This window comes from Scyliorhinus canicula, chromosome 7, assembly GCF_902713615.1.
Source record: "Scyliorhinus canicula chromosome 7, sScyCan1.1, whole genome shotgun sequence".
Lineage (NCBI taxonomy): Eukaryota > Metazoa > Chordata > Chondrichthyes > Carcharhiniformes > Scyliorhinidae > Scyliorhinus > Scyliorhinus canicula.
In genome coordinates this window covers 145774179-145794494 of record NC_052152.1, presented here as the reverse complement: position 1 = coordinate 145794494, position 20316 = coordinate 145774179, and the positions used below count along the sequence as shown (strand labels likewise).

General features: G+C 48.1%; 1 long non-coding RNA gene across 1 annotated transcript in view; it reads left to right on the top strand.

Annotated features, from left to right (window-relative positions):
* LOC119968646 overlaps positions 1–5511 on the top strand; it is a 78196-nt gene extending 72685 nt beyond the window's left edge. Inside the window, exon 4 of the long non-coding RNA XR_005461162.1 lies at positions 5051–5511. This is a non-coding gene — a long non-coding RNA (uncharacterized LOC119968646). The remainder of the gene's footprint in view (positions 1–5050) is intronic.
* Positions 5512–20316: the final 14805 nt, after the last annotated feature.

Below are 20316 nucleotides of genomic sequence, written 5' to 3'. Positions count from 1 at the left end.
TTGCATTTCCTACACAATCTAATTTCAAATTTGTAGAAATGTTAGAAGTTTTACTGAAAAACTAAAGTGCAAACAAAAATACAAAGATTAAAGGAGACATATTTTTACTTTTCAGTCAAAATCAATGTTGCATTCAATAATATTACATTTAAGAACTTTACATGTCAGAATTTTGCATTCACATATCGATGCCAACAAAAAACTTCAGTCCCACAACATTTCAAACAGATGTGGCCCTGCTGATAACATTATTTCCCTAATTTGTTCCTCATGTTGATGACAAATGGCCCAAACTTCCTTTGCCCCGCACAGATAGCACAACAGTTCCTTTTATTCTCTGAGTCCTACTTCTGAGTCTCACCCATGTTGGGCACACATAGTTGTGAGACCAGAAGTGGCTGCATTTTGCTTTTCTGCCCAAGGTCAAAGATCCAAAATCATGCTGGCCAACAAATTAAGGGCTGGCCTGTGTGAAACATGCCCTGACGTGGACGCTGCATTGACAGACGGAGAGGGAGTGTGGTAGGCGCCGGGTCCAATGGCGACCTGGTGGAGGCTTAAATGTGGCTGAGTCAGACGGCAGAATACATCGGAGAAGGCACAGGCAGCAACACCTGTGGGACACACAGGGACACATCAGGTGGCAGGCTCATGCAAGTGGACTGTGAACATCCGCCCCCACCACCCCCAGTTTCCAGTTGACTACTCGAGTGCTCTCAGGGAGGCAGTGAGTGCCGGGTGGGACATCCTAATGATGCAGGAGGCCAAGAGCAGGCCACCCCATCAATCGAAGAAGGCCTCGGCAGAAGTGGTAGCCAAGGTCAGCGGTGAGACGCACATGGATACCATGATGAAAAAGGTTGAATGATCTTCTGCGCTGGGCAAAGATGAATGCGGAGTTGGCATGATCCAGTGTGTAGAAGTGAGGAAGGGTGCCCATCCTTAGCAGCACTCAGGAGTGTAGGAATCAGTCTCAGAATGCTTTTGCATGTTAAAACTGCTGGAGAAGATTGGAGGTGCTGGGTCCATCGAAAGGCTGATGTTGAGACTGTCAATGTGGCTTGTGGGAGTTAAGGGGGGTGGCTGGCACTGGCAGAGCATGGTTTGGTGTTGGAGGTAGAAGGTTGTGTAATGAATGGACCTTTGCACGTACAAGAGAAGAGACGTCACACTACCACAGAGCGGTCTGCAACTGGTGGTGGAGTGGCCAACCTGATAATCTTAACCAGCCATGAAATAGATGCCCTGGAGTTCAGGTGCGAGGGCAGAGGAAGATCCTCGGGCTGCGGAGAAGCAGGTATATTTTAGGAAGGTAAGAATCCAATGGACAAAAGCGGAAAAAGCAGAGAGTGAAAAGAATATAGGGTCATCTCATCCTTCATAAGGACCTCTGAGAAAGAGTCCACAAAGCTACTATGATGCTATTGATAATAGTTGAACCTGACCACCTAGCATAGACCTTAACTGCCTGATGAGTAATAATACTGCTTCATTGTTTTCCTCCCTCAAATGAACCATCCTACAGAGTCAGCCGGGCCCCTCACAGCCACTTGCATGAGCAGCAGGGTAGCACATAGACGGCACGGTAGCACAGCGGTTAGCACTGTTGCTTCACAGCTCCAGGGTCCCAAGATTCCCAGCTTGGGTCCCTGTATGTGCGGAGACTGCACATTCTCCCCGTGTCTGCGTGGGTTTCCTCCGGGTGCTCCCATTTCCTCCCACAGTCCAAAGACGTGCAGGTTAGGTGGATTGGCCATGCTAAATTGCCCTTGGTGTCCAAAAAGTTTGGGTGGAGTTACTGGGTTGCGGGTGGAAGTGTGGGCTTAAGTAGGGTGTTCTTTTCAAGGGCTGTGCAGGCTCGATGGGCCGAATGGTCTCCTTCTGCACTGTAAATTCTATGATTTTATGACCCTCCATTAACACCTGAGGAGGCGCAATTGACAGATCTGCCCGCGTCACATCTTCTGTCCATACCAATCACCAGTGCAGATCATGGCACGTCAGTGGTGACCAGCGCATTGGCTCAGTTGATAGTGAACAGTGGTGCTGGCACATCACGCAGGGCGCCAGCATTCGGAGTACTACTTGAGAACAGGACCGTGCTGAGTTCGAGGCAGATGATAAGCCTCTGGAGTGGTCCATCAGGCGGCAGAAGTTGGATGCATGGGGATATCTGGCGGCGATACCCGAGGCTCTGCGTGCCATGGCCTCTGTCTCGTAGGAATCCATGCAGAGCATTAGCACAGTGTTAACCCTGAACACTGAGCGAACAGCCACCTCCATTGAGAGAGTGGGAACTCTTATGTCAAGGAAGTTCCAGCAACAGAATCCCCACATCATCCTCAAAGTCCATAATGCCTAAGGAGTGCCCAGCCATGTCGCTGTGCGAGCCTTTCCAGGCATAGCATGTTCAGGTCTGCCGGACAGAGGTTGACCTCCAAGGTCATCTGGGCCAACATGGCAGCACAGTCAGTAATCTGCCTCTAATGCTGTCAGCGAAGAAAGCGAAGGAAGACATTGCACTCACAAGCATTAAGTTTTTATGTTATTTTTTATAAATTTAGAGTACCCAATTCATTTTTTCCAATTAAGGGGCAATTTAGCGTGGCCAATCCACCTAGCCTGCACACCTCTGGGTTGTGGGGGCGAAACCCACGCAGACACGGGGAGAATGTGCAAACTCCACACGGACAGTGACCCGGGGCTGGGATCGAACCCGGAACCTCGGCAGCAGTGCTAACCACTGCGCCACAATGCTGCCCCCACAAGCATTAAGTTGAAGGGACAATGAACAAACAACGGGGTTTTCACAGGTGACTGTAGTTGTTATTCTCAATGCAATGTTTTGATGTAACTGTGTCGACCATTAATGTTTTTATCTTTGATTGCACCTCTGTTTATAAAGATAAATCAAGGTTTAAAGCCAGTGCTCTAAGCTTTCCATTTGTGTCTGTTTCATAGGTGCCTTATGATAGACAGTAGAGGCAGAACATTCTATTACAAATGTAGTGAAGTGACAATGGGTTCATGGCGTGGTTTTGTCTGAAATTATGAAGGTGACCGTGTCCTTGGGCTCAGAAGGAAGGCAAACCTAGGCAGCTTAGCTAAAGGAGCACTGAATCAAGCCCCACCCCCTGATGACCCTGCCTCCCTTAGGATTCCTCACATCTTGTCCCTTGTTCTATGCTTGCCCAAACTCCCTATCAGAGTCATCGAGCCATCCTTGGATTCACCCTCTGAGGCAAGTACAATTGCATCAGTGTCCTCCTGCTCCAATGATTCTTCCTTTGAGAGAGTTAGAATCTGCTGGTGGATATTGAAGCCACCCAACCCCACCCCCATGTCCAAAAATGGCTCATTTTTGGAAGACCTATTTTACTCTCCACCACAACCCTTGTGGAGACATGGCAACAATTGTATCTTTCCTTAGCCTCTGTCCTCAGGGGCCTGAGTGACATCATCAGCCACCTTGTCACCCAGTAACCATCCATCTAGCCGAGCTGGAACATGAACATCCGTGGCATTTGTGAGTAGCACCATATGGAGACTCTGTGGGAGCTTCCAAGGCACCTCGCACAAACTTGCAGAATCTAGGTCCTGTGGTCACAGACTATCTGAATGTTCATGGAGTTATCCCCCTCCCTATTGACAAAGCTGACCGGCTGGTGCCTTATGGCCACATGGGTGCAATCAATGACACCATGTATGTGGGCGAACCTTTCAATGGCCGCAAAATCTCTGGCCTGGTTGACTTTGTCTGTCCTGAAATCAATGAAGATCGTTACCTGCCTGAATAGACCGTCAGTCACCAGCTTCATACAGCTATACACAGCTGACTGGGAGATTCTGCAAAGATCACCGACTGCCCCCTGGAAGGAGGCATAAAAGTTAAGGGCTACAGTGACTTTGAGAGCCTTGGAAAATGGGTGTCCATCCGTACAATTGGAGGCTCCGTCCCAATCATCTGGCATATGATGTGATGGTTTTCCTTCAGAGGCGGAGCCTCCTTCAGCGCTGGAGCTCTGTCATGTTGAGGTGGTTGATTTGATGCCTGTAATGCCTGGCAGCTGGATAATGACATCTTCTACAGTCCTGTCCTCCTTGCCCTCCCTGCTGGCCCCAGACACTGTGGAATCACCTCTCCTTTGAGATGATATATGCATCCACCAGACTACCTCTCTTTTCAGGCCCTATCTTCCACTACAGAGGATGTGCCCCTCCTGAGCCAATAAACCCTATCTACTGATCAGCAAATAGGGTTGCCCTGTGCATTGTAGGCTTGTAGAGAGATCTTACAAGACTGAAACATCCTGAAAGATCCAGAGAATATGCAAAACACCTCATAAGAGAGCTGAAAATGATCACAAATCTCAAGTTTAGTCCTGCACCAAACTCTCACTAACAACTAGCAACTCAACCTGCCTGTGCTCCTGCCTCCTTTTTATCACGCCCTGGGATGAAAAATCAGCAAATGTGGCCCTATATAGAACACAGGCAATGTAAAATTCAAGTCAATTGGACTTTAATTATTTTAACTAGCTGCTTAATTGTCAGAAGACCCCCGCCTGCACCTGCCAAGTGAAATATCGCACAAGTGCATGATGACGCCTGACGTCTTCTCACGCAATTTTGTGTGCTTCCGGGTTAGGCCCGCACCTGCACTTTCAACATAAAATTCTGGTCATCCATGCACTGAAGTCCACTTATTCAAAACAGTGCAATAATAGCATTCCTGTGTTAGGTCCTGTGCCTTTTAAGTATCTTGCTGTAGGTTTCACCGAATGATTAAAGTCAGCAGAGGGTAGTTGGAATGGAACAGGCCTGATGCCCCTGGAGAAGACAGTGCTGGCCTTTATTGGAACAGCTGTTGCTAAGCCGTGTCTAGCACTGGGGTTGAGTCTATTGAAGATGACAATATTCTCATGCCTGATCTTTCTCACTTCCCCTTCATGCCACAATCTCTTCTGATTTACAAGCGGCAGATGATGTCAGCATGATTTTCTGTGTTTTCCTGTACTACAACCTTAAACTTGTGACTTTTTCCTTTCAGATACTCAAGAACGGCCACCTGATCAGGTACTAGAGGAAGACAAAGGAGAGAGTGATCATGAAGCCAACAGCTCAGAGACTGACACTGCGCAACTTAGAAGATAGCATATAGCCCTCAATCTGTCTGTGGTGAGACACTGAGGACGAGCAACCAGAACAGGGGGTAATGGGGCAGCAGGTGCTAACTCCTGAGAAGATAAGGCCATACACGAGTTCTGCTGCAGATGTCCTAGTTAAGCACTCTGAAGGGTTACTGCACAGGAGGAGGCTAATGCACAACATAGTGTTTGGTGCATTGGAGAGATGGCCAGGATGTCTGTGTGCAATGTCATGGAGCATGGGGGAGTCTGGCACCAATTTGGCACAGGAATTGGCGCAGAGCTTTTGTTAATTGTATATCAGTGGGAGGTTAATTGTACACATGCGGTGGGTATTAATTGTGTATTACCTAAGCTCGTATCTTAAAATAGGGGTAGTAGTTTGGAGATGCTCAGTATGTAAAGTGTATCTCTGTAAATAAAAATAAAATATTTTAAATATGTGTACATTTGGTTTAGAATATTTATTTTGTGATGGCTTTATTTCTGCATTGTGGCCAAACAGACAGTGTGACGTTCAGGTGACAGATGGAAGCTACATTGTGGAACAGTTGATGGAATTGAAATTCAACACACTTGAATTAGTTCTTCACAGGCAGCTCAGGCAGTAATCAGATTAACTCTAGAATTCCTCTTTCTTCTCTTCCTCTTCTCATGCCCTGTGTGTCTCCATAGATGGTCACCATGACGCAAGTGGCTCTTGAGAACAGATTGTGCAGCATGAAGCAAATCACTACAAACCTTGATGTGCGCTCTGCCATATAATGCAGGGCTCTGAGTGCTTCAGGTAGTGGAAAGCATCATTTCAGCATGGCAGTGTTCTGCTCAATCATATCTAGCGTGGCAGCCTGGCTCTAAAGCTGTATGCTGCACACATGCCCATATGCCCACAGGTTGTGGACCAGAGTCATGAGCCACGTCATCAGTGGATGCAGCAACCCTTTGGTTTATTATGATGGCTCAAATCTAGTTAGCATGGAGGAATGCTGCTAGGATGCTGGAAGTTGACCTGCTCGATTAGCTGCCCATGATCACAAACCCAACTGGGCATTGAAGGGATGGAATCACTCTCGAATGCAGTGCACCTCAGAGTTGCATGTCGCATACGTAAAGTGATGCGCATGCATTCACTGGTGCCCTGCACCATGGAGAAGCCTGCAATCTTAGCGAAGCTGGATATTCATTCTGCTTACTTTTGTCAAAAGAGTATTAAATATAGTTAACTGTCAATCAATGGAAATCATTAATGATCTCTGTCGTTGTGACGGGAAACAGTGACTGAGGAAGGTCTACATTTTAACCTCACCAGCTAAGCAAAAACATATTGAACTGTTTAAAGAGGACATTTTAAAAAAAGCAAGCAAAGGCACTGACCAAAAATGGCTGCCGTGAGTCACCTGATGTCTAGAATTGTGAGACGTCCTTTTCTAGAAAGTTACAACCTGTATTGTATTCCTGACATACTGCACATGGAATTCTATACCAGGGTGGGCAGTTGGTGGGACGATGGTGTGAAGATCCACTTCAGAAAGGGACTCTTGAAAGGAAACCATTAAAAATGCAAAGTGTTGGACTTTAATCAAATATAACACTGTCAAAATAATGGAAACTACCAACCAGCCAGATAAATTGCTAGCAGACACTCAAAACAGTTTGTGAAGGATGAAATAACCCCATCTCCTATTTCTAATAATGAAATATGTCAAAGGTTTCTGAGACAAAAGATCAAAAATGTCATTACTTGTTCGACAACAATGACTACCACGCATGTTAATCAATTTCCTTTCTTAGAATGCATTGACAGGAGGTTCAAGAAATGATTTCGCCAAGCCGGAAAGTGATAGAGGTCATCAAAGTTATCTGCAAACACTGCTAAAGGAAGCAGAATCTCTCTCTCTCTCTTGCTCTGCAGCCAAGGTTGTCTCCAACAAAATTCAATTCCTGAACTTCAATTCAGTGCAGTGGTATACAGTCGGGAGCTTGTCACTTTAGGAGTCCTCAACATCAACTCCGGACCTCGCCTCAGGTTAAACATGGGCAAGGAAACCAGATAATGAATCAGTACTCCTCCATGTTGATCACCACTTGGAGGAAGCACTGAGGGTGGCAAGCGCACAGACTGTGCTCCTAGTGGGCACCTTCGGTGTCATCACCAAGAGTGGCTCGGTAGCATCACTACTGACCAAGCTTTCCAAGTCCTAAAGGACATAACTGTTAGACGGGTCTGCGACAGGTGATGAGGGAACCAATAAGAGGGAAAAACATACTCAACCTCATCGTTATCAACCTGCCTGCCGCAGATGCATCTGTCCATGACCATATCGGTAGGGGTGACAACTGCACAGATCCTGTGGAGACGAAGTCCGACTTTACATTGAGGATACCCTCCATTGTGTTGCGTGGCACTACTATCGTACTAAATGGGATAGATTCAGAACAGATCTAGCAACTCGAGGTTGCATCTATGAGGTGCTGTGAGCCACCACCAGCAGCAGAATTGTGCTCAGCCTCAATTTGAAACAATATGGCCCGGCATATCCCCCACTCTCCATTACCACCAAGCCAAGGATCAACTCTGGTCCATAGAAAGGTGCAGGAGGGCATGCTAGAAGCAGCGCCAGGCACACCGAAAAATGAGGTGTCAAACTGGTGAAGCTACAACACAGGACTACTTACATGCCAAACAACATAAACAGCAAGTTACAGACAGAACCAGGCGATCCCACAAACAACGGATCAGATCTAAGTTTTGCAGTCCTGCCATATCCAGTCGTGAATGGTGTAGACAATTAAACAACTCACTGGAGGAGGAGGCTCCACCAATATCTCCAACCTCAACCTCCCCAACCTCAGGGAGGAGCCCAGCACATCTGTGCAAAAATTCACGACTGAAGCATTCGCACTAATCTTCAGCCAGAAATGCCGAGTGGATGATACATCTTGGGCTACTCCAGAGATCCCCAGCATCACAGGTGTCAGTCTTCAGCCAATTCGATTCACTCCAAGTGAGATCTAGAAGTAGCTGAAGGCACTGGGTACTGCAAAGGTTATGGGCCCTGACAGCATTGCTGCAATAGGACTGAAGCCTTGTGCTCCAGAACCTGCTGCACCCCGAGCCAAGATGTTCCAGTACAGCTACAAAATTGGCATCTACCCAGCAATGTGGAAAATTGCCCAGGTATGTCATGAACACCAAAAGCAGCACCTGCAGGTGCAGTTGGAGGAGTCCAACCGCATGTAGGAGCAGGACGTGGTGTGACAATGCATGTAGCCGAGGCCAACGCCACATGGGTTGCATCCATGGTGGCGGCATTGAGGGCAACGATTTGGTTATGGATCAGCATTTCCAGTGCCTGGGGCATTCTGTGTAGGCGCTGACCGAGGCCCAGGACAGGATTGCCGCCTCACAGGCAACCATGTGCCAGAGCCACCTGGAAATTGCAGCAACGCTTCTAACGTGGCCCAATCACAATGGGCCATGGCTGAAAATGCCGGCGCCATTGCCGAGGTGCTGGCTACATTGCGCAGACACAAAGAGAGTCGGCCCAGTCCCAGAAGGAAATGCCGCAGTCACTGGTGATGTGACACAAACACAGAAGGTGGGGACACAGTCAATAGGTGATGTGGTGCAATCCCAGATGGTTATGGTCCACTTCCTGTGCCACTAGCATGCAGACCCTAGTCTAGACCAGAGGAGGCCTCCTGGACTGGCAGCACCAGGTGGTGGTGGAGCCTCAGGGGTTAGCTCTGCTCACACCCCTGTCCCATGGGGTAGCCCGGGGGCCATTGAGCACCCCGAGAGAGGAGGAGGTGATGGGGCCCGTGCCTGTGACCTCCGCAGGGGGAGGTGCCGGAACACCGTAGCACCTCGGACTCTGCCCCTCCTGTCCCTGGTGCATCTGGTGGGCAGGGGGCAGAACAGGGTGGCACCTGGGACACCTGAGCAGCATTGGGCCCATCCAGGCCCGGTCACCCCAGAAGATGCCCACTAACGGGGACCCAGGTCACAGGGCGGGAATCACAGCAGGCCACTCCCACTCCTGCTGTAGCATCTGGGCATCCACCAAGACATTGTGTTAGGGCCCATAAGGCCAGAAAGTTAGACACTAGTTAGTTTAAGGTGCAGAGTTCAGATTACTTGTAGGGGTTAGGGCACCATACATACATTGTCACATTAAACACCTGTTCACATTGTTACAAACTGCCTCAGTACTCTGTAAATTGGGTGTGAGGGGTAGGCTGGCTGGGCTGGCCAGAGAGGGGATAGTGGGGTATGGGGAGGCCTTGTGGTGGACCCCCCTCCCCCCCCGACCGTTCCCTCCACTCTCACCTCAGGGAATCAACTGGACTGTGTGCTGGAATGGCCAGCTCACATGCTGGGATCACCGAGGTGGATGGTGGAAAGCTCTACCATGGGCAGGAGTCAGAGCATTGTCATTATCCTCCATCCCATGGACCAGACCCGCTGTGACTGCTAACCCAGGGTCCACACCCCGTAGTGCGGCAGGTATGTACCACGATGGGGGTTGCAGGCGAGGTGGGGGGTTGCCAGGGGATGGAGCGAGGGGGTGTGGGGATGGGTTGCCGTTTCCTTTCCCGTGGCCAGTCCTCCCCCCCGCAGTTGGTAAACCTGGAGACGATCAGAGCATCCCGTGTGCAGTGGCCCTGCACGTCATGCATCCTCCCATGCCTTCCTCCTCCTCCAGCACATCGTTCCTCTGTTGCGTGCTGTTGTGGAAGACCATAAGACATAGGAGCATAATTGGGCCACTTAGCCCATCGAGTCTGCTCCACCATTCAATCGTGGCTGTTATTTTTCTCATCCCCATTCTCCTGCCTTCTCTCCATAACCCCTGATCCCCTATTGATCAAAAACCTATCAATCTCTGTTTTAAAGACACTCAGTTATTTGGCCTCCACAGCCTTCTGTGGCAAAGAGTTCCACCGATTCACCGCCCTCTGGTTGAAGAAATTCCTCCTCAACTCGGTTTTAAAGGATCGTCCCTTTAGTCTGAGATTGTGCCCTCTGCTTCTAGTTTTTCCTACAAGTGGAAACACCCTCTCCACGTCCACTCTACCAAGGCCTCGCAGTATCCTTTAAGTTTCAATAAGATCCCCTCTCATCCTTCTAAACTCCGACTACAGACCCAGAATCCTCAACCGTTCCTCATATGATACGCTGTTCATTCCAGGGATAATTCTTGTGAACTTCCTCTGGACCCTTTCTAAGGCCAGCACATCCTTCCTTAGATACAGGGCCCAAAACTGCGCACAAGACGCAGCAGGCCGTCACAATGCGAGCGACTCTCTCAGTATCATACTGGAGGGCCCCTGCAGACGGTCCAGGCACCTGAACCACATCTTCAGGAGGCTGAACGCCACTCAATCATGGTCCTGTATGGGCGTTGTTGTAGCGGGTGTCTGCGTCAGTCTATGGCCTCCGGATAGGCATCATAATAATAATAATAATCTATCTTGAACATGTCAGGAATCATTGAGTGTGCCAGGGTGAAGGCAACTTGCACACTGCCCGGGTATCGGGCGCTGATGTGTATGATGCGTAGCTGATGGCCACATATCAGCCGGACGTTCATCGAGTGGAACTGCTTGTTTCGTGTAGAGCGGCCCGTCATCTGCAAGTGCTCGTAGGGGGACATGCATACCTTGATTACCCCTGGATCCCGGACAGCTTGCAATGGTGCGAACCCCACTGCCCAGGCAGCCATGTGGGCATGGTCCACATTGAAATGGATTTATTGAGCTGCCTGTGTCCTACCTCCTCTTTCTCTCTCTAACCAGCCACAATACCGGTTTCATGATTTTTAAAAGCACAAGTGAACCGCGCCGTCTGGAACTCGTCCCATTGGATGTGGAGAATGGCAGAGGCCCACGTGAATACCAGATCGGGACCTCTAATGCGATGCAAATGATGTTTACTTTGTGTGCGTTCCAGACCGTATTGGCGCTGCTGTTGAGGTGACGGGGAATAGCACCCCGATTTTAGCATTGCGATCTATTCTGCACCCAATCGCATTTCGCGATTTCAGCATCAGCAAACGGAGAATCCCACCCCTGAACGCCAGGGTCTAGATTCTCCGTTTCAGCGGCTAACTACCGGCTGAAACAGAGAATTTGCAGGTGTTTTACAATGCCAAAATCGGCACCTAACCCTGACCAATTCCGGGACAGGTGAGGGGCGAGCAGCGGTGGCAGGTGAAACTTCAGGCTCCTGTGCCAAAAACCGCTGAAGAATGGTTGCATGCGCATCGTGACGACCTACAGCGGCACACCGTACAACATGGCGCCGGCCGTGCGCGGACCTGACCTGCCAAATACCAACCCCTAGCCACCACCGACCAGTCCCCCAGCCCTCACGGAAGCCACCCCGACCAGCGGCATGGAACCGCCAAATGTGGAGGCGCTGGACACAGTCCGCAGCCGCCACGCCAGTTCTCGATTGCTCAGACCACACGTCAATCGCGCGGTCGGGAACTCAGCCCATTAGGGGCAGAGCATCATGGGAGGGCCTTCTGGTAGTGCCGCCAACACTGTTTGAACACCGTGCGGCGCGTGACCGGATGACGCCATATCAGAGGGTGTGGAGACTCGAAAACCGGATTCAAACCGGCGCCTCTCCCGATTTGGCCATTGGAAGGGATTCTCCACCCGATTGCCTGCTTACAATATCAGTGACGGGCAATGGTGAATCCCACCCCAGAGGTTAGGTGGGACTGACTGCCCTTGACATCAGTGCAGAATTTGATTGAGTATGGCATCAATGAGCCCTAACAAAACTGGAGTAAATAAGAATCGGGGGGAGTCTCTCCACTGGTTGGAGTCATACTGAGCACAAAGAATGATTGTGGTGGTTGGAGGTCAGTCATTTCCGCCCTGAAACATCACTGCAGGAGCTTGTTAAGGTTGTGTCCCCAGCCCAACCATTTTCAACTGCTTCACCAATGACCTTCCTTCCAACATAAGGTCATTGTCAAGCACCCTGGCAATGTCAGTGTGCCCAGGTGGCACTGCAAGGCTGGTAGTAGCCTTGCCAGGGTGCTAGGCTGGCAGTGCCATTGTACCCAGGTGGCATTTTGCCCGTGCCAGGGATCAGACCCGGGGTGCCCTGCCCTTATGAAGTGGGGTGCAGAGTGGGGTGGGGGGAGATGCACAAGGACACCTTAATTACAAAATTGGTTCGTTGGGGAGTTTCGGAGTCCACGGGGCAGGGAAGGGTGAGGGGCAGGGAAGGGTGAGGGTCAGGAAATTATCTCTTCCTGCACTGGCAAGCTGAGTTGGTTAACGGAGGAAATGAGTCTAAGTGCACTTTCGGCCGGGCATTCCTCGCTGAGGCCTGAAAAAAAAGCAGAGTCCCTTTTGATAGCAGGGTTGTTCTCAGTGCTGCAAACACTGGGAAACACCCTGTTAAACGGGTGAAAATTGCACTCTTGTTTTCCATTAAATCAAGTCGCTTGTTTGATTTCCTCCTTATTAACAAACATTTGGATTGGTAAATCATTTCCAGGGAAAATATTTTTTTCTAAAACCTTTGTTGTAATCGAATAAAGGGCTGAATAAAGGAGAGCCAATTCACTCCTCCTCATTCGGCTGTGGCTCCTCCTTTACTCCACAGTGAGTGGAAAAGTGGGAGATGTTACAAATATCTCCAGCTGCAGACGGAAGGAAAAACGCACCGCCACAGTCACTTACAGAGCCACTGACACTGTGGTCCTTACCCTCCTCTGAGGCTCCAGTTGTTGTTGTAGCAGATGGTAGAATTCAGTGAGGGAACCGTTCATGAAGTGGAGACATCTGACTGAAGTTCATGTCGGAGAAAAGCTCCCTGAACAGCTTGGGTGTATGTGACCTATTTATCTGAGCCCTTCCCCCTTCCTCGTCTCTTCCTCCTCCAGCTTCTTGTCCTAACTTGCACCTTTTGCTTATTCTCCCTGTCATGCTGTATTCCAGGAGGAATGTTTACCAATGCACCTGTGGGCTGGTAGCAAATGGTTTATGCAGAAGCCGAAAGTCATCAAAAATGTCCCACATCATCTGCGTCACTCCCCATAGATTTCAGCAACTTTAAACAATTAAAGAAAGCACCAAAATGTATAATTGAAGCAACAGCCAGAAGTGAATCAGCAATTAATCTGTCAGCAGCTGATGATCTGTTTAAATAGAACTGGTGTGGGGGTCTTCCCTGCTGTTGAATGCTTATTCAGCTGTGCAAGGTTAATTGAGGTTATTAGTTAGAATGTTGAGTTTCAATTTACACTGCTGGCATCAAATCATCATTGCATTACTTTTGACATCAAGCAACACCTGTAACTCCAATACATACATACATGTGTGTGTGCATGTGCGTGTACATGCAGTATGTGTGTGTGCATGTGCATACGTGTGTGTGTGGGTATGCTGGGTGAAAATAGGCACTCACTTGTCAGCCACCTAAACTAAATTCTTTCATTCTCACTTCAATGACGTCTGGAATGCTGGGTCAGGTAATGCAGACACTTGTTCCATTGTACAGTTCATATCACATTGCAGTAATTCTCCATAGACGCACACTATATAGCATTCAGAAATCTAAACTGATGACAGAAAGTGGCACCCCCTATTGTACTTCAGTAAGCACATGTAATTAAGCATTATAAAATCTTTGAAAGTAAATTTAATAGCATGTATAGCGCTAAACGTGTAGCCTTTGTGCCAATTTGCTGCAGACAGACACAATAATTTTTAAACAAATTTGCTTGTCATATCGCAAATTTGGTGCATGAAAATAATCAAACCACATCCGTGAAATCAGAATGTTTTTGGCACCAGCCTTAAAGACGAAACATGCTTGGGCTAACCATTCCTCCCTATTTAGAGTGCAGGGGTCACCAATCCGAGTGTCCAGTTCTGTAGAAGCGGACTGCACATTGTAGTGTTCAATAAGTGCAGCCTCTGTTGCGGGCTAATTTGTTCTGATAGAGTGCAGGCTTGGCACATGTTCCATCCAACTTGAAAGCTCTGACAGGCAACATGCACCTCTTAAAGTGGAGCTGTACCAAGTAGAAAGAAATTTCTCCTGACTGTTGGTATTACAATTGGCTGCAAAGAGGGACTGAATTAAAGGAATGCCAGTGTATATTGTGGATGTGGCTTCGGAGGCTTCCAGGACTTTGAGAGGAAGAGAGAGGCTATTATTCTGTGGGAGTCCAAGACATTCTAACGGAATACCCTCCATGGGAGGTTAACCTTCTGGAACCTATTCTGGAGTACATGGAATCACGTCTCAAAATGATCAATGATCTCATGCACATGGTCAAGGTCACTGAGTATATCTTCAAGCAATATCTCCTATCAATCATACAATCACACTGTCCCATCACTTTCCCTGCAGTCAGGACTGAGCCCAACATTCAGAAGCCCCACTTCACCCTCACAGGCTTAACAAGAGTGCCAAACTCACACCCAACTCTCCTAAGTATCCGCATATCTGCAGTGGAAGCTCAAACTGAGGCCATGAGATCCATGCTTCGCACCATGTAGGCTCAGACTGCTGCTATCATGCTTGCAGATTTCAGTGTTTCCAACAGGTTATTAGGATGGCTGAGATGCCACCAAGTCAGTGTACCAGCAGCTCTCAGGATGACAGCATTTATGGTCCGCCATGACCACTCTGCCCGTACCGTCCTGGTGCTTCTTAGCCACCCATAGTGAGGTGGTGCAGTCTGAAGCCAGGCTCTCAATGCCCAGAGCTTCCCAAGGTCATTCTGCTAGAACATCTAGTCTCCCTCAGTGAATGCCAGCAACCTTGCACCAGCTATGCTGCTGCAGCTATAGGAGCACCAGGACAGACAATGGGAACAGCAAGTTAGGCAAAAGGAAATACGCAAATTAGCAGTTCATTTCCTTTTGTATTATTGGATATGTTTTTGGGTAAAGATGTTATGGAAAGGTTTTTCTGAGTGACTTTTACAGCAGGACTTTAACCAAGAGGACACTATGATATGATGTTGCAGGTGGAAAGGAAGTTGGGGAAATGTTGGAGCAATGGTAGAGAAGGCATGAGAGAAGCAGACTCTGCGCAGCTGCTCATGGCCAGCCCAGTGAGAATGAAAGGGTTGCAGATACCTCTTCCCTGCTTCCTCCACTTCCTTCTATTCTTCCTCTTTTTGTTTCTCCTCTTCATCGTTGTCCTCCTGTGGCAGTGGCTATGTCTTTATTGGCGTGATGAAATGGAGAGTAAGGTCGATCAGGGAGCACTTGGAGATATATCCCAGGCAATATTATAGGGCTTGTCCTGTGTGGTTTCATCAGCAAAATGCTGATGGTCGCCATGAGGTTTCTGATAGCACTGATTTCATTGTACTCCTGATATCTGTGTCTAAATAGGTGAGGAAGGGGTCACATTAGCCGTGTGTAGAGGGAGTATCCCTTGTCTCCGAGCAGCTACCCTCTGGTTGGGAAGTTGGTTAGCTCAGTTGGCTGGATTGCTGGTTTGTAATGAGTGACACCAACAGGGCAGGTTCAATTCCTGTACCAGCTGAGATTATTCATGAAGGCCATGCTGTTCTCAACCTTGCTCTTCACCTGAGGTGTGGGGCCCTCAGGTTAAATCACCACCAATCTACTATCAAAAAGGGGCAAGCAGCCTATGGTCACCTGGGACTGTGGAAACATTTATGTTTGGTTACTTTGTGGGCTGAAGACACAGCGAACAACAGACTCTATCACAATGGAGGCATCATAGCAGCTGCCAGAAAAGTGGACATTCACTCATATCATTGTGTAATATCACACAGCAACTATACATTAATAGAGTGAATCCAGTGCTCCTCCACATTGACATGGGGGCTCACATGCAGCTGATGGCTTCCTGCATGATGAGAAACCTCCCTAAGACTATCAAGGTTACATACACACGAGTGGGTTTAGCTCAGTGAGCTAGAGAGCTGGTTTGTAATGCAGAACAATGCCAGCAGCGCGGGTTCAATTCCCGAACAGGCGCCGAAATGTGGCGACTCGGGGCTTTTCACAGTAACTTCATTCTTGTGACAGTAAAAGATTATTATTACCTGTTCATCCTGCTTCTATCTGCTTAGAGACAAAAACAATGAATTTGACTCTCCTCACATGCAGGGTCTCCATCACCTCTCGATGAAGCCATATACAAAATATTCACCTGGTCGCCAGCTCCTGTCAGGAATGATCCAGTCCAGTAAAGGTTTCGAGCAACGGTGAGCTTGACAGTCACTGACCGTGGCTGCATCTGCAGGATCTGCTGAAGGGGACAACCCAGTTTTGTGACAACCTCCTTGGTGCATCTGAGGTGCCTCATTGCTCCTGGAGGTTGAAGATATTCTCCCTGAAAAACCGTATTGGATGGGACCTGTTTGTGGAGATCCCTCCTCCTTCTTCTGTACAGAGCTTCTGCTCCATTGGTCTGCAGACTACAGCCCCTATACCAATTGTACAGATGTAGCAACACTGCCAAATCACCACAACAGCTGCAAAAACACTCCACAATATATCCACAAACTTTGCAATCGCAGTAACATAGGAATGTAGGAGTACACCATTCAGCCCATCGAGTCTGTCCTAACATTCAATATAATCATGGCTGGTCATTCACCTCAATGCCTTTTCCTACACTATCCCCATGTCCCTTTGTGTCTTTGGCATTTAAAAATCGATCAATTTCTGTTTTAAACACACTCAATGACTGAGTTTCCACAGCCCTCTGAGGTAGAGAATTCCAAAGATTCACAACCCTCTGAGTAAAAAAGATTCTCCTCACCTCGGTCCTAAGTGACTCCCCTCTTATTTTGAAATTGTGTCCTGGATTCTAGACTTCCCAAGCAAGAGAAACATCTTAGCTGCATGCACTCTGTCTCTCCCTTTCAGTATTTTATAGGTTTCAATGAGATCACCGCTCATTCTTTGAAACCCGAGAGAATACAGGTTAAATTTCCACAGTCTCTCTTCATATGACAGTGCCACCATCCTGGGAACACATTTGGTGAATCTTAATTGCATTTCCACAATGGCAGTAATATCCTTCCAAAAGTAAGGAGACCAAAACTGCACACACTACTCCAGGTTCTGTACAATAGAAGCAAGATGTTTTGCTACTCCTATTCTCAAATACTCTTGCAATAAAAGCTAACATACCAAGTCATATCCTTATTTAAGATGTAAGTCAAAAGCGTCTCAAATGTAATCTGGATGCGTTTTTTTAAACAGCGCAAGTGCGGCTGGGGGTGGGAATGGAGATTCCTTGTGCCGCTGAATACTCAGTGTCATTAGCATAGGCATTCAGCGAACTCGCATGGTCCAACTTTTTTTTAAATAATTTTAATTCAAATTTTCAACAAGTTTTTACCAACAAAAACAGAAGAAAAAGAGAGATAACAGTAACCGCCCCCCAAATGCAGAAGCAATAAATTAACAAAAATAATTAACATGAGAACAAACACACATACCCAATAAAGGAAAAACAAACCCACCCATTCCCCCCCCCCCCCCCCCCCCAGTGTTGCTGCTGAAATTGACCATCCTCTAATGCTCCGCCAGAAAGTCTAGGAACGGTTGCCACCGCCGGAAGAACCCTTGCACCGTCCCCCTTAGGGCAAACTTGATCCTCTCCAGTTTGATAAACCCAGCCATATCATTGATCCAGGATTCCACGCCCGGGGGCCTCGCATCCTTCCACTGTAAAAGAATCCTGCGCCGGGCTACCAGGGACGCAAAGGCCAGGATACCGGCCTCTTTCGCCTCCTGCACTCCCGGCTCCGCTGCTACCCCAAAAATTGCGAGCCCCCAGCCCATTTCCTAACCCCCAGCCTCATGAATCTCCAAGGATCCACCCCTCCCCTCTGGTCCATGAACCCCCTCAGCACTTTGGCCACCGCCGGCCTCCTACCCGTCCTGGACCGAGAGCAGTCGAGTGTTGGGTCCAGCACTGTGTTAAAATCCCCTCCCATTATTAAACCCCTTGTCTCAAGGTCTGGAATCCGGCCCAACATGCGCCGCATGAAGCCCGCTTTATCCCAGTTCGGGGCGTACACATTGACCAGCACCATCCGCTCCCCCTGGAGCTTACCGCTTACCATCACATATCTGCCACAGCTGTCCACCACCACACTCGACGCAACAAACGACACTACTCTCTTCCCCACCAAAATCCCCCCCCCCCCGTTCTTCGCATCTAAAATCGAATGGAACACTTACCCAACCCACCCCTTTCTCCGCCTGAAGAAATCCTTCGGAATCATGATAGGGAGGCACTGGAAGAGGAACAGAAACCTCGGGAGGACCGTCATTTTGACAGACTGGACCCTGCCCGCTAAGGAGAGTGGCAGCATATCCCACCTCCTAAACTCCTCCTCCATCTGCTCCACCAGCTTCGTAAAGTTGAGCCTGTGCAGGGCCCCCCAGCTCCTGGCTACCTGGACCCCCAGGTACCTGAAACTCCTCTCCACCCTTTTCAGTGGGAGCTCCCCAATCCCTCGCTCCTGGTCCCCTGGATGTACTACGAACAGCTTAGTCTTCCCCACGTTGAGCTTATACCCGGAGAAGTCCCTGAACTCCCCAAGAACCCTCATCACCTTCGGCATCCCCCCCACCGGGTCTGCTCCGTGCAACAATAGATCATCCGCGTCCAACAACAGCCGATGCTCCCCCCCCCCCCCCCCCTCCGCACTATCCCTCTCCAGTTCCTCGACTCCCTCAGTGCCATGGCCAGGGGTTCGATCGCCAGCGCAAAGAGCAGCGGAGACAGGGGGCACCCCTGCCTCGTCCCCGATACAGTCCAACTTTCAACAAATATGCCAGAACAACTGCTGACGTCACAATATTGAGAGCTTCTGTCACATCCACGCTGCCACCTTTCCCAATGGCGGAAGTAACCGGAAGGACAACGTGTACCATTTTCTCATTCTGAGACTTTCAATACACCAGTGGTGCAATGGGTCCCAATTTTTCAACCATTCCTCTTCAGAATCAGAAATGATTGGCAACATTTAAATCCTGCTATATAGGTGCAGATTTACTGTGTGCTGTAGGTGCAATAAAACGGTAAATACATTTATCAGGAAAGATTTATAATATCAAGATTTAGGACACAGTGGAGCTCTTTGGCATGATGAATATCTCCATGAGCACAGCTGATTAAAGAACTCCAGTGACAGGCTAAAAAGTAGATTATGATCAGACTCTCTTACGGCCATATTTATCATATTACACATCTTCCTGTGACAGTCTATAAGTAACATTGGTGATAGATTGTCAATTGCGAAAATAAAGATGTTGAGCGAGTGGGATTTGGAGTTATCTGTTGCCCAAGATAATCAAGTGAAGCTGCTCTATCACAAAAAACAATAGAAATCTGTTTTTTTTCCAACTGGAACTTATCATAGACACAATGCGCTCTTCATTTACTTATAATATCTCAATAAAATTTAAAAAAGGTTTTCTTATATTGCCCATGTGTGTCATGTTTTAAGAATTTTTAAAATTTCACCCAAGAGGGATTTTGGATAAATTTATATTAAGGTGACCCTTAGGTCAACCTGAACTGCTAACTCTGTTTCTTTCCATGGGGCGGCACGGTAGCAAAGTGGTTAGCACAGTTGCTTCACAGCACCAGTGTCCCAAGTTCGATTCTCGGCTTGGGTCACTGTCTGTGCCGCGTCTGCACGTTCTCCCCGTGGCTGCGTGGGTTTCCGCTGGGTGCTCTGGTTTCCTCCCACAATTCCCGAAAGATATGCTGTTGAGGAAATTTGGACATTCTGAATTCGCCCTCAGTGTACCCAAACAGGCGCCGGTCTGTGACGACTGAGGGATTTTCACTGTAGTGTTAATGTAAGCCGACTTGTGACAATAATAAAGATTTTTAAAAAAGATGTTGCCTGACTTTCTGAGATTATTAATGTGTGAGATTATTTACTTTGGTCATAAGAATCGGAAAACAAAATATTTATTAAGAGACGTGAAACTGTTAAATATTGATTTAAAATGTATTGAGCATAACTGTTTTATACCCAAGGGTGGTTGAATCTGGAACTCACTCCCTGAAAGGGTGGTAGAGTTGGGACATATAAGAAATAATCCGACTGTGAACTCTCTCTTTTACCAACACCCTATTTTTATTTCTATCAATTAATTTTAATTTCTTCCATCC